Raw genomic sequence first — 15,520 nt, 5'->3', positions numbered from 1 at the left:
GCCAATTAGCACAAATGGTAAGTTCCGACAGTGCCTACAAGTGTGCCTACTGGCCGCTAAATGGCAATACCGGTTTCATATGTATACACCTGGTATTTACAAGTTTTATAAAAAACTTCAAATGTTGACTTTTAAATTGATATATTTTTCTACAAGAAAAGGATAAAAGTGAAATTAATGCAATTGAGATGAGATTCTTGCGCATAATATGTGGGAAAACTCTGATGGACAAAGTGAGTAACGAGATATATCTGAGATAATGTGGTGCAGAAGAGACGTTAGTAGACACATGGGAAAGAAATCAGTTAAGACGGTTCGGATATAATGAGAGAATGGCAAATGAACGACTACGAAACAAGTGGATCAAGGTAAAGTTAATGGCAGTGTGCCCAGAGGCAGACTGCGGAAACAGTGGTTAGAATTTGTGAATGAGACTTTAGTTAGAAGAGAAATCGGAAGCCACAGAAACTCGAGGGTCTGCATTAGATATCTAGAGAGATTGATCAGCAACCTGGTTCAGAGCAGTGTTGCGGAACGAACGTGTTATTCAAATAACTAACACGATAATTCTGAACCAATCTGAAAATTGCATATCTTTTCTCACAGGACTCCCTTCCCCCCTGAGTAAGTCACGCCTACCCAAAAAAGGAAATAGCCTAAAGGTGTAATAATAATAAAAATGTATTGTTCTAAATGTATTTTGGCTTGCGGGTTCGATTCGCACCTCGCACTCTGGAAGAGCCTCGGGGGCTGATGCTATGAATACTAGCCAAGCAACGGAGTTGTTTATCTCCGGAGAGTCGTGGAACCGGTACCTCTAGAGAAAAAGGTTTTCTCTAAGTACTTAAAGCTGTTGCTCTTGGTAGTTCCGCACTCACCTTAAACTGAAGGTTTCCCTACCACGACCAATTAAGTATGTGGGGGTTGTGTAAAGGAATAGGGAAAAAGATACAAGAAAAATGTAAACCCTCAGGGGAGAAATTAGAAGCTTCCATTCCAACTTTTACTTATTTCATCTGAAATAGTGTGATGTAACCCAAAATTACGATTATGTCTGTTAATTATGTATAACTGTAGAAGTCTACACATATTCCTAAAGTCTTATTTAAATCAATGTTACCACAGACCGGGCACACTCCGAAAAAATTACGAGTCTGCGAACTCACTTAGCTTGCGATGCTTGTACATGTGATCTCGGCAACGGCGACCATTGGACATAAGTCTAGACTAGAGAATTATGATCCCTATGTACTTGGGTAGATATTTTAACCTGTCACTCTTGCTCCGTCGTCGAGATTGTAAAAATGTTGTATTCTGAAGACGACACTGTCAATATCTTCTCGAAATGGCTGGACGTTTTGAGGCCCGGTTGACGTTCCGGACGGGAGGCCGATAGTAAAAGGAAATCTCAGGTTTAAAAATTTAGTTTACTGGTCCATTTGACAGTCGAAAGGGCGCTGAATTGTTTTTAATTAATGAAATTGAAGTAGATTGTAAGGACACATGTTTAGACCATGGAGCGCTCCAGACTTTAAGTGTTTCGCGAGTGTTTCCGGGTTTTCGTTGCGTGCTTAGGCCATGTTCGCGATAATCAAGATCAACTCCAACATTAGTTTCCGACTTTTGTCCCTGATTATATGTAAAATTAGATAATCTTCAGTAATTTGTATAAGGTTAAATTGGTAAAATGGTGATATTATGGGAATTAAATATTGTGTAAAAAAGATAATTGTTTTGAGTCGTGCGTGTAAAGCACCACTTGGTTTTACTTGTAATAATTAATGCAGATCCTTTTCTTAGTATATTACAGTTAATTTTTATATGGCCTAGTGATCATCATTTATTTTTACAAAAACCTACCCTTCTGATTTGAAGATATTTAAACCATTAGGTGAACGGAAAGTATAACTTAACCACCTCTTTTGAGAAAAGTCCGTCTTCAATCAGTAAAATATCACTGATCCCTAATGAATTTTTCACTGATTATCTAGTTACTACCTATTGGCTAAAAATCAATGGAATTTAACTGATTTTTTAAAAACAAAACTGAGGTATTCTTATTTATGAGGTATATATAAATAGTGAATAAAAGTTTAAAACACATCGAAAATTCTAAGTAAGTGATGCATAATTATTGTAAAAAATGTACACCAATTTTGCTTGATATTGCACTTATTTCTTCAAGGAAGCTGTTTATATGAAAATGAATTTCGAAGCATCTTTTCATCTCTGTAGATGAAATAGCTAAACTTTTAATTATGTTTTAGAAAAAGTTTATTTGAGATTTTGCAAGTTTGTTTCTATAGTTAAAGTAAACATTAATACTGATTTATGGAAAAATCTTGGATTGCTCAGAATAACAGGAGTTCATTGTCAATATATTGGATATAATATGTTTCTGCCATATTACCATTACATTAATTGAGATATTGGATTACAGATATAAATTACATGAATTCTACGGGAAGTGTTTGTGTTGTGCACCTAGACCCTTAGGAATAAAGCTGTTACACATAATCATAATAATAATTATAATTTTTTATAAATTTGCTACTTCGTAGCAATGCTACTGCCAACATAACCGTCGAAGTTCATTTTAAATCAACTTTTACGGCTATGTTGACGGTAGCATTGCTAATGACAGGGTTTCCCATGCCAAATAGGCTGATAACGAAGAGGTGAGAACTTAAGAGAAACACCAAAACTTAAATAATAATCGAAAGTATATTAAAGATATTGAAACGCTTGTCGCTTCCCGAGGATCTTCGGAGCGCACCTTAAGCCACAACTGGGGACCACAACATGCGCAAATAAATATAAATTCAATTCGAAAAGTTAGTTTGACCTAAAACAGACAAAAGCAAACTTTATATCTCAAAAAATAATATTATTGTTGTTTTTGATGCATAAAATCATAATGGATGCATTAGAACAGAAACCCAGAAATAAATTGTTGACGGTAGGAGTACCAAGATTTTAAAAACGCATCTACTCAAAAAATAAAAACATTTGACGGTAAAAAACAAGATAAGAATTTTTCGTAGTGAAAGTTTTAGCATTTTTCGTTTCAAATTGTAATTTTTTCAATTTAAATAAATAATATGCCACGTATAGAAATTTGTATTAACTCATGTCACAATATCACAATCTTGATTCAACAGATTGTCTAAGTTTGAAGGCCTTAGAACAAAACTTATTCAAATCAATGAACTTCACTTCGTGATAAATTAAAATGATAAAATTCCAAGTATATTTAATCATTAATTTCGGATAAATTTGAAAGGGTTCTACTTTCTTCGTTAAAATAATTTTTTTAGATATGACGCATTTAAAATGGAAATCGTTTCATTGAAACCACTAAGGGTAGGAAATGGTTAGTACTAGAAGCTAGTGCATGCAAAATTTATACAGATTATTTTCTAAAAGATTTTTTAATATCCGTAATTAAAAAAATACATTATTGAATAAAGTGACTTATTTTGATTAAAATTTCTTGAAAATAATACAAGTATTTTGGACTACCTGAAACCCTAGACGTGAATAAAGGAATTTTAACTATGGCAGGTGCGTAAATAAATTCCGGTTTGCTCTTTTTAAAAGAAAATGACTCGTAAATAGGATACTATGGTGAGGTTGACGCGCCCTGATTACAAGTACCTCAATCATCTTTTTAATGTATCAATAATTTAATAATTTTTTACAATCACCTTCTCTTATTAAACTTTTCAAATCAGCTTAAGAAACTCGCTTTTGATGAAAATATGAAACAATACATTTTTCGTTACAGTGAAACTTTTTTTAGTCAAGCGTTTCGTAAAAACAACACTTTTTGGTGAATGATTAATCATTTTAGAATAAAATTACTTTGTTTATTTAAAAAAGTGAAATTTCTTCTATTCTATTTCAGATTACCCTTCTGTTTCAATTGACTTGCTTTAAAGATGTATCTAACATCATGTAACTACAATTTTTAAAGAAAATGATAAATGCTATGATACATAATATTTTTCATTAAAAACAATAATTTTCTATTTTTATTTTAAATTTGCGCAGCATAAAAAAGAGAATAATCACATTTGTTAATTACGCTGGATGACGGACGTTGAAGCTGCTTTACGGAGAGGATATATTTTCGACAAGATGGTTCCGTATTAATACTAGTGAGCTCTCCATATATCAAAAAGATGATTTTTATTTCATAAATTCCCCTTTCTCACCTCTTGCCTCACCTATATGAGTAGCTACTGATTATTAGCTCACTCACGTCCAAAACTCATTTGACTTTATTAAAAAGATACAGAAGATTCAAATTCAACCCCAAGACACCATAGTGAGTTTCGATATAGTACCTCTTTTTACGTAAGTACCAATCTCGGATACAATTATATTGTACCTTGGATAGAACAATGTGTCAATAATACTTACTCTTTTCATGCAGGATTCTACTAATTTGTTGGAATTTCTTATTTTCTGGTTTCATTTACTTGTTTTAAATTTAAATATCAACTATTGAGATACTTCTGTGTAAAAAGTTTGATGTAATTGTTTTTTTGGACAAGGAGTATTCGAAAATCCAGTAGCGTACTAGGGTGAGTCAGGCGGGTCTTGAAAAGAACATTTATCAGTCTTTTTAAGTTTTCCCAGTATTTGATATTTTTATAATTTTTAGTTAGTTATTGTATCTTTAAACAAACACTTTTAAAAATCAAAATTATGATCCTCGTCAAGAATTCCAATTTTCAATTCATATTGTAAGTATTTTGCCCCATTTACTTTTCCAAAATATAATTACACTAAATTAAACTTCTTTTTTAAATTCAGATATAATTCAGAATTATTATTATTATTTTCCAAAATTCCATGAGCAAGCTCCAGATTAGCATTCTTTGTATAAAATTAGGCAAAATGTGACATAAATTTTTTATTAAAATAGTGAAATAAATCAACAAAAATGGAAATTTTCCAAATAAGGTCTTCTAGATTCTATTTGATGAGGCTCCATATTTGTTAATTAGGTTCAAACATTAGATTTCAAATGCATTCTAACAATCTGGACTCTCTACAATTTGTTTCCAATTTTGGAATTGAGTTTACTTTTTGAATATTTGTTAATTTATTTTTTGAATCTCCTTCTCAAACATTAAGAGCAGTGCATCCCAAATTGAAACAGTTAATAATATCAATCAATTGATACAGTTTTTTAAAACAGTTTACCTGTTTTGGTTAAACATTTCTTAAAACTTCACTTTTCGGTCACAATTAATAATTTTAAACAAAAATTAATTTCTTCGTTTGCAAATGTTACAATTTCCTCGGAACTTGGTTTCACGCTATTTGTTTAAAAATAATACTGTTTGGTTTTAAATAAACTTTTTGTTTGAAATCAATATTTCTTGATTCAAAGGTATATGAGTGATGCCGTGACTACAACTTTTCAGGAAAAGGATAGACGCTTTGATATGCAATAGTGCGTTATTAATAATAATTTTATATTTTAATTTGAAAATTACATAGCACAAAAGAGATAATTATTACGTTTGTTTTCTAGTACAATATTAAACTTCTAGATATGATATTGTATTAATATATATTTACCATCAGAATCGAGGAAAACGGCAACAGTGATGAACAGAGTCCCGTCGGTCATTAACGAAAACTCGTTTGTTTAACAATAAATATTTGTAAAGACGACTTATTCTATTCCCTTGTATATATGTATGACTACAAAAAAAAATAAATCTTAAAAACTATGTCAACAAGCGCAAATTGTTTAAAAAAGGTTATAGAAAAAGATAACTTTTCTGGCCCGAACTTATCTTCTCCAAAGCTTCAATTATTGCGCATATTTTTACAATAGATTCACGCGATAAAATAAATAATAATTATCATTTTTCAGAAGCTTGTTTTTTCTGTAATATTTTTTGGGAACACAGAGAAAACGGTGAGGAAATTTATAAAAAAATTTAGGAGATAAACTGACAGCAGAACAATGCTCGGCATGCAATGTTGTACTTTTTTTCTGGTAACCGGTCAGTCGTCGGCATATTTTCAGCCGAAGAGATAGAGTTCCAACCAAGAAGATTATTTTTTCTACCAAACGAAACGAATTTTCTATAATTTACATTTTCACAATACTGATCATTATTGTACAGTCTCTAAAACAAGCGTAGATTAGGGATGTAGAATAAGGAAAGCCAGGAAAACGAAAAAATTGCTAATCAAAATTGAGAATCGACAGTGCCTAAAATATGTGATGAAGCGTCGGTAGGAAAATTTCTGGTGATATGTTGTGGAATTATGAAGGCCAAGTAGCTGCTCAATAAAAGAAAACCCTGAAAGGCTTTTAATACGGTGAGGACTACATACCCCCAAGATGTGCGAAATAATAGATCGAAAGTGTTTCTTTGTTGACCTACAAAAAGCATTTGACAAGGTTGATAGAAGTAAACTTCAGGAAGTCATAACAGAGTGCGGGGTCAATAGAAAGATTATTATAATCAATTTTGTTTTATTCAAAATCATTTTTTACAACCAATTACACCAAATTTACAATTTTTTCCTCTGATGATTACGCAATGATGCGTAATAGTTGCGAAAATTTTTTAACAAGTAAGTTAATAAAAATTTAAAATTTAGCCACAGCAAGGGACCAATAAAAACCCTATCTCAGTTTTCGCAGATATTCTACTCAAAGTGAGACAAACATGATGCATGGTTTGTGTTTATCTCACGGAATTTCAAAATTATTTTCGCTTGTTTCCGGAACCAAAAACAAGACACTTATACCCCATTATTCCTATTCATTATAGAAAAGATCCGGATAAATTTTCAGTTTAAAAGCCTCAAAACTTAATCATAGGGCCCAGAAAAATGAAAAACTACGTTTTTATAATTAAAAAGCACAAAATTTTACATTAAAGATTCGTACTACCTTATGATACCGTTCCGACTGAATTTCGGCAGTACTGATTTGAATTTTACAAACCGACCCAAGTTGTAAGCAATTAAAATTATGTTTTAAAAAGGTTAAAAAGCATTATTTGTCAAATATATATTATGGAAAAAGTAATGTGATTGAATGAAACGCAAATCAATCTAGTGTTCCAAGTAGGTTTTGAAAATCTCAGTTCAACCTGAACTTGAGTCAATGTGCAAAAAGTTTTCAGAATTTGGCTAAGTTCTTGGATGAGCCGAACTCGATGTCATCTGCATGTTTGCAAATTGTTTTTCCAACTTGTCTATGGAATAAAAGAAATTATTGTAATATTCCTGCTTATATTTATCACTGATTTCTTTTTCGCCTTGAGCAAGTGATTTTGCATTAGTGTATACTTTTTGGGCTAGTTCTTCTTGCATCTTGTCTACTTCATGGTTTGCTATTTCGGATGCCACCTGGTGTGCTTCTTCATCGAAATTATGTCTTGCCGATTGCCCTCTGGTCTCGAGAGCAATCGCTATTTGCTTTCTGACAAGAAGATAATTATAGCCAATACCCATCTTCTTAAATTCATGTTCATTCAGAGAAAACCAATGCTTCCGCTTCATATCATATACCCAAGGTGAGGCAGGATATACACTGCTAAAACATTTAGCTAGCGGTTCAAGAAAATTTGTCTGCGCCCATTGATTATATGGGTCTTTTCCTCTCCATGCAAAGGCAACATGAGCCCTTGCGTATACTTGCCCGGATGGACGGATCAAAATGTGATTACCTACTTCATAGAAATTTTTATAAGGCCTAGATTCTGCTTTTGGGAAATCTCTGACAGGAGGCAGGTAACCCTTTTGCGCATATTCAGGAAATAATTCCGCCAAAGTCGTCTCTGGTGGCTCTGTGGAACTTATTAACTCTGTAAGCAGAAACAGGAATTGGTAAATATTAATATTTATATTATATATTTTACGGGCAAAGTATATAGTCCGTCAAAATATAATCCCTAGGTATTATATAGAATACCCAACGGAGGCCAGGCAAAGTATGTAATACTTTCCATTATAAAGATTGTATAGGCATTGTACATAATGCCCAGAGAAGTCCAAGCAAAGTGTAAAATAAATATTCTTTATTATTTGAGTGAACTTTTTTTAACTTTCCTTACTTTGGAGATTTCAGTGTTATTATATCTTGAACATTATTTCTACTTTTTAAGAAGTTTAAGATAATAATTAAAACAAGTTTCAACTCGATTCACCTAATATTAAATATTTTCAATAAAATTTTTTAAACGTCTTTTTATGTATAAATAGGTGTTAAACTTCAAGATATCCCATAAAATTGTTTATTTCATGAATTTTCCAGCCATTGTTTAAATGTTTGTTTAATTGTTTAAATGTCATCATTTTTCGGGATAAATCATGCAGTTGATGAATTTTAACAATAATACTTTAAACATTAAATATTTGGAAATTAAGGATTTAAACCATTTTTTAACATTTAGATCATGAAATATTTTAATTGAAGTTAGAGATATTATTCTTGAAATGAATCAGAATTCCTGACATAAAAATAATATTTTGCACGGCATGGAGTTTTCTGAGCACATTACAAGGGAGTTGGGCGCGCCAATATTAATAGTTATCAGGTCCGAATTATTCCTTAAATATTCCTTTAGAGGAGGTCTAGCTTAATTTACAAAAAGTTATTATTTTCAAATTTTTAAATTTATCTGCTTTATCATCAGATATTGTACCTTACCGACAGTAGATCAACCCTCCAAACCATGAAGGTAGAAGAATCTACACAATATCGAGCAAGTTAAGAATCTTCAATAACAGAAAATGCTTAACGTCTTAATAAGACTAGATGGAAAATGATATTCTTAAATTAAAATTAAAATTATTTCTTGCAAAAAAAGATCCTACTCCATCTTCACTCCATTGGGAATCGAACCAAAAAACTTCTGATTTCCGGTCAGGTGCTTTTCCAATTAAGCTATTAGAGGGATCAGAATAAGAACTTTTAATTCAAAAACATAAAGCTAATTTTTAGCTAGGTGTTAATGGTTTGAATTAAGAGTTCTTATTCTGATCCCTCTAATAGCTTAATTGGAAAAGCATCTGACCGCAAATTAGAAGTTTTGCGGTTCGCTTCCCAATGGAGTGAAGATGAGTAGGATCTTTTTTTCAAGACATAATTTTAATTTTTACAAAATGTTAATAAAATTTGCTTATTTTTTCATTTTTCTAAAAGCCGAGCACTTTTTATTTAAAACCCCATCATAATTTAAAAAGCGCGGGGGCACAAGTCAATGTTGACCGATTTAAAAAAAATGCGGAATTTATTTTTCTTTAAAACAAGCAAATTCGGAAAGGGGAAAGGGATGATCGACCAACAAAAATAGAAATTAAAATGTTTACAGGTATAAAGTTAGACAAAATTTTCCTGCACTTATTCAAGGCCTTTTTTGAAAATCTGAAATACTTCAAAAAATGGCATTTCGGAAAATTACAAAAAATAACTTTTTTGTTAAATAAAAAAAGATACCAAAAAAAACGTACAAAATAAAGACGAAATTTTTGTATCTTACGCAATTTTTGAATTAAAATATAGAATGATCTGCAAATCCATTCATTTATTTTGAGGAGGTTACGATCCGTTGTTTCAATTTTTATAAAAATTTATGTCTAGGAGTTTTCGAGATCGTAAAATATGAATCCTTAGTCCAAATTTAAAAATTAGAAATGGTTGATTCAATATGGCGGCTTGAACGCTTAGCATATGTCCTTGAATTTACTATTTTTGATCAGAGATTATTCCTCTGTAGCCAGATAAACCCCAAAATAGGATCATTTGTCAGAATCTATCGAGTTAGAGATCTTTTCCATTTTGAGTCGATATTCTGTACTGTTAAAAAGTGTATCATTTGAAGGCTAGTTTTCGGTATTGAAACAGTTCTCCAAAAGTATAGTCTCGGATAGCTCTATTCTAAATGCAGATTTATTTTGACACCATTTAACGACGTTTCAGTACAACTTTTTCAGATCAAAACAGGGTCAATTTGAAAATCCAATTTGGTCTGTTTTATATGTTTTAGGTTTTGTTTATGAGAATGAAGTTGCAAACAATTAAAAAAATACACCCTGTACATTATTTTGGATGGCTAATACGCTAAATCGATCTAATTCGCTAAATCAGTCTAAGGCTAGCGAAGTAAATCATACATTTTTTAAAACGAAAATTTCAAAAATCTGAAAGTTTGAGCAACTTACATAAAAATAAAAATTTTGCAAATAATAGGTTTGTAAACGTCAAGTGATGTGCTTTTGATAATTTATTTGTAAAAATATGTTTAATTTGGAAGATTTAGAATTTGAAAAATTATCGTCTTTTATACGCTTTACTCAGGTCTACATTTTCTTGAGATACACAGCTTACAGTTTTTCCAGATTTACATTTTGAAAAGTTTTGGAATAAAAATAATTTTCAGGGGAAAAGCTAGATTTTCAGAAAAAAATGTAGATTTGCGTAAAAAGCTTAGATTTCTATAAATGTTTGAGTGCACGTCTAATATCTGACAAAAAAACTTTGAATTTCTGAAATTTGTATTCAAAAAAATTTTGGATTTAAAAAATTATTTCAAAGGAAAGAAACCGATTCTCTAGGAAATATAGACTTGTTTTTGGGATTTTCCAAAAAATAGTTTCTTTCCGAATTTTACAGTGTAAATAGTCTTCTATTTTTACTCCCAAAATTCTTATGCATTTTGAGTTTTGCAGATTTTATTTTTTGTAAGGAGATGCTTCTTTGAACAGGAGAAAATTTCGGGAAACTGGTTGTTGGTACGTTCAAGAGCTTAAAAAAGATCAAAATTTTGACGTATTTGATTTTTTTTTCAATTTTAATACAGTGGACGTGGTGGCTTCATTCAAGCCAGCACCTCTGCTGGACATTTGAATTTTCATGAAATTTAGTGGAGCCCCCAAAAAGGCAATATAGCCCGAAAAACCCCAAAATTTGGAGATAAAAAAATGAGAAATTTCTATTGTCGAAGTTCTAGGTAAATTCAAAAATAACCTTTTAGAGCGAGGTTAAAATTAATTCAAGCTGATAGTAAACCATGTCAGTCAGACAGTAAACCATGTATATAAATAACTATTGAGGAAAAACCGAGTAGCACAACTTTATTTTTAAACAAAATATGAGTACTGGCCCCAAAACGTGTTTTTGGGCTTCTTGCTCAGATTTTTAATTTTTTCATATTTATACTTGTATTATTTAAGTTTGTCATAGTATCTTAAAATAAGCAATGTTTCAAATAAGAAGCATAATTATAGCAAAGTCATTTCTAATTATATAACATGCGAATTAAAATTAATTTAGTGAATTTATATAAAGTCAATTTTCTAAATTTTCTAAACTAATTAACACTTGAATTGATTTAAAAAATATCAATCAAAAAAATTTAAACTAAAAATATACGTTTGAAAACAAATATAAAATAGTAACATTTTCAGTTCAAAAAATGTATTTTCAACGAAACTAAAAGGAATTTAAAAACAAACAACTTTAATGTTCTACCAAAAAATATTCATTCAGAGAAATAAATTTTTTACATTTATAAAACCAAACTAAACAGATGAATGAAATTTTATTTCAGAAGTAGTGTTTTAACCAAATATATTACTTTCAAATAAAAAGAGTCAAATTTTCAACAAACAACATACATTAAGTGGCTGAAATTTTAATTATTTTTTAATTGTGAGAAAAGTTTTTAACTAAACTAGAATATTTAATTTCTTATTTCGAAAAATTAATTTTTTCTGAATTAAAATATGTTCTGAACAAAAAAGTTAAATTTGTGTATTTATAGCATTTTTGCATAAAAGAAATAAATTTTCAACTAAAACATAATAAATAATATAATAAATTTTTGGGGAAATAGTTAAATCTTTAACTTCACAGATCAGTTTAAAATTAAAGATTTTTAAACCATAAATAGAATAATTCAATTTCCAGAAATGTTCATTTTAAGAAATTAATTTTAGCCGAAAAATGTTTCTAAAATGCAATGATCAACCAGAAAACAAAAAAGTTAATTAGTTTGTTGCAAATGTAAACATATCCTCAAAAATTCGTATTTCTGGTTGCAAAATCAAACTTTTTTTTCAAATAATTTAATTTTGTTGAAAAGTGTACTATGTGGTCTCTAATACATTTTTTTTCTAAAAATGTATATTTATTGTTTGATAAATGCATAAGAGATGCCGGTACTAAATTTTAGAAGAATGGAACAGTTACTATTATGTACAAAACATCCTTATTAATAAAATTTCCAATCTTAATTTAGAAATTGCGTGAGACCAAATAAATAATCGGGTTTACTTACAAGTATAATGAAAATCATAAATATAATACTGTGTAATTATATATTTACCAATAAGATCCAGAAAAATGGTAAAAGCAAGGAACAGAGTCCCGACGGTGATCATCATTCTTTTTTATTGCACGCGATGACAGAAGATAATGCTGATACGCGGAAAAAAAGAATTTTCCACAAAAATTTTCCGTATATATAAAGAGAGCGCTTTCTATACTACGAAGATAATTTTGATTTCCCTACTCTCCCTTTTTGACCTCCTGCCCCACTCGCCTGAAGAATTGGCCACATTTTGGATGTCCTATAAACTCTATCTCACACGACTTTATAAATTTAAATCAAAAAAACAAAAGCAAGCTTATTTAATAATAGAGTTTCGTATAGACTTTATTCTATTTCCTTATATACCTGTACGTTTAGAACACATAACCCAATTTCGAAAATGATCTCAACGTACGCTTACAGTTCAAGGAAACGTCCCAGAAAAACTTATCATTATTAGTCAAAACATTATTTCTTTTAAGGTTTCAGTTGTAAATCGCAAAGTCACCGTCCAGCATTCCAACACATGTATCAGAGCGATTGTGAGACAAAAATTGTGCACGAGGAAATCACGAAATTAATGGAATTTCAGGAATTCATAAAATTTAAAGAATTCAAAGAATTTACGGAAATTATGAAAATCACGGAATTTGTAGAATTACAGAAATAAAAAGAAATCACAGAATTCAAGAAATTCGCGAACTTCATGGAATTCACCACATTCACGGAATTCGTGGAATTCATGGAATCGTCGCATTTAACGAAATCTATGGAATTTGTGGAAAATACGAAATTAATGGAATTCAATTAATGGATTTTATGGGATTCAAGGAATTCATGAAGTTGAAATAATCAAAAGAATTGAAGGAATTCTTGAAAATCAAGGGATTTGTGGAAGTCATAGAATTACCGAAATTCCCCGAATTCAAGGAATTCACGAACATCATAGAATTCACGTCATTCGCGGAATTTATGGAAATGAAAAATTTAACGAAACCTATGGAATTTGTGGAATTCCCGGATTTTGTGTAATTCGCGGAATTCATGGAATTCATGGAGTTAACGGAATTCACCAAATTCAAGGAATTCACAAACTTCGTAGAATTCACAACATTCACGGAATTCACGGATTCTTGGAATTAAAGGATTTAACAAAATCTATGCAATGCTTGGAATTCACGGAATTGATGAAATTCAAGGAATTTACGGAATTGATATAATTCAAGGAATTCACGCAATTAAAAAAATCGAAGGAATTGAAGGAATTCATGAAAATTACGGAATTTGTGGAATTCATGGAATTAAAGGAATTGGCAAAATTAATGGAATTCATGAAATTCATGTAATTCAAGGAATCAATGTAATTAGCATAATTCATGGAAATCAAGGAATCCACCAAATTTGTGGAATTTGCGGAATTTCTTTGAATCTAGGAATTTGTGGAATTATTGAAATTCGTGAATTTTATGGAATTTGAGGAAATGTTGGAACTCGTCAATTTGAGCGATTCTTGGAATTCGTGAATTTTACGGAACTTTTAGGATTCGTGGAAATCATAGAATTAATGGAATTATAAGAATTTAAGGAATTCGTTAAAGTTCATTGATTCCATTACGTTCCGTGATTTTCGTGATTTCATAGAATTTAATTACCTTATTGATTTTAAGGAGTTGCTTGATTTTCGTGAATTCCTGAATTCCTTAAATTCCTTGAATTCCCTTAATTCCTTGAATTGCTTTAATTGCGTGAATTACCTGAATTTCTTTAATTCCGTAAGTTGCGTAATTTCCCTGAATTTGTGGGATTCTGTGAATTACGTGAATTATGTAAATTCATCAGGTTCGTTAAATTCCAATAATTCTATTAATTTCTTAAATTCTATGAATTCCGCTAATTCCACGAAATCCGTGAATTCCCGGGCGTTATATGAATTCCGTAAATTTGTTGAAATCCATTAATTTTTCACATTTCATGTTTTTTTGCCAGTGCTTTTAAGCGAGACGATTTATTTTCCACAATAAAATAAATATCAACGAGAAAATCAATTTTGAGTCACAAAGTTGGGCTTTAATACAAAATAACGAACTTTATATTAAAGAATTGAATTTGTAACCGAAAGGGGTGGTTTCAACAGAATTGTTTTTTTTACAAATATTTGAATTTTTAACTGAAAAAGCTATACTTATAGTTCTTTTATAGAAGAGCAACGTTTGTATATTAGTTTTTTCATATATTCTGTAGTTTGTCGAATAATGTAATTTGTTGACTTTCAATTATGTTTTTATACGAACAAAGCAAGAAATACATGTTATATTAAAAAGTGATTAATCACGAAGATCTTTTTCGCATGCACAATTTTTGTCGATTCACATTTGATTGCATCTTGCTTTTCTTCGCCGCCAAATGAAAATAGTTATTTTTCCTTACTTTTCGTACGATTAAAACTTTTATTTTAGATTTTTAAAACAAATAAAAAAATCTTTTATTATAATCTTGCAGAAATTTCAAAAATAGAATCATAATTTTCATGGCATTTTTTTTTATTTGAAAAATTCTATAAATCTCACAATTTTGTTTTCATCGAAAAAACTCATAGAAATGAGTTGTTCAAATTTGCGAGTGCTATACATAACCACACATGGAATTTTTATATCTGAAATAAAATGGTCCTTAGTATTTTTTAAATGCTCTAACTTTTTAAATTTTTATACGAAAAAGCTGATTATAAAATATTCTTCAAAAGTCATCGAGCTCACAGATAAACAGACATGCAAACATGTATAAATATATACAAAGAAAAATATTCAGTACACATTCTATGGAAAAAACAACAATTTTAATAGATAATATTTTATTGCCCTTTGTATTATTGTTATAAAAACTTAACCTGACCTTAAAAACTGACCTTCTGTTTTTTCACAAAATTTATTTTCAGGAATAACAAGAATCAAATTGAGCTCTTGTCCCTTTGGGATCCACTTTAGGATTTTTCCATGAAGTTTATTACGCTAAAAGTACACATATTTACTTTCAAAGACTCGTGGAATAAACGTATATAAAACAGAGAATTAGTACAACATTTTTTTGATAAGAACGAAACTATTTGGTATGAAATAAAATATGTATCATATTCATCAAATATTATTTTATTTATTTCCCTT

Source organism: Belonocnema kinseyi, chromosome 2, assembly GCF_010883055.1.
Source record: "Belonocnema kinseyi isolate 2016_QV_RU_SX_M_011 chromosome 2, B_treatae_v1, whole genome shotgun sequence".
In the NCBI taxonomy this organism is placed as follows: Eukaryota; Metazoa; Arthropoda; class Insecta; order Hymenoptera; family Cynipidae; genus Belonocnema; species Belonocnema kinseyi.
The sequence above is the reverse complement of the archived record's forward strand: the minus strand, read 5'-3'. Positions refer to the sequence as shown.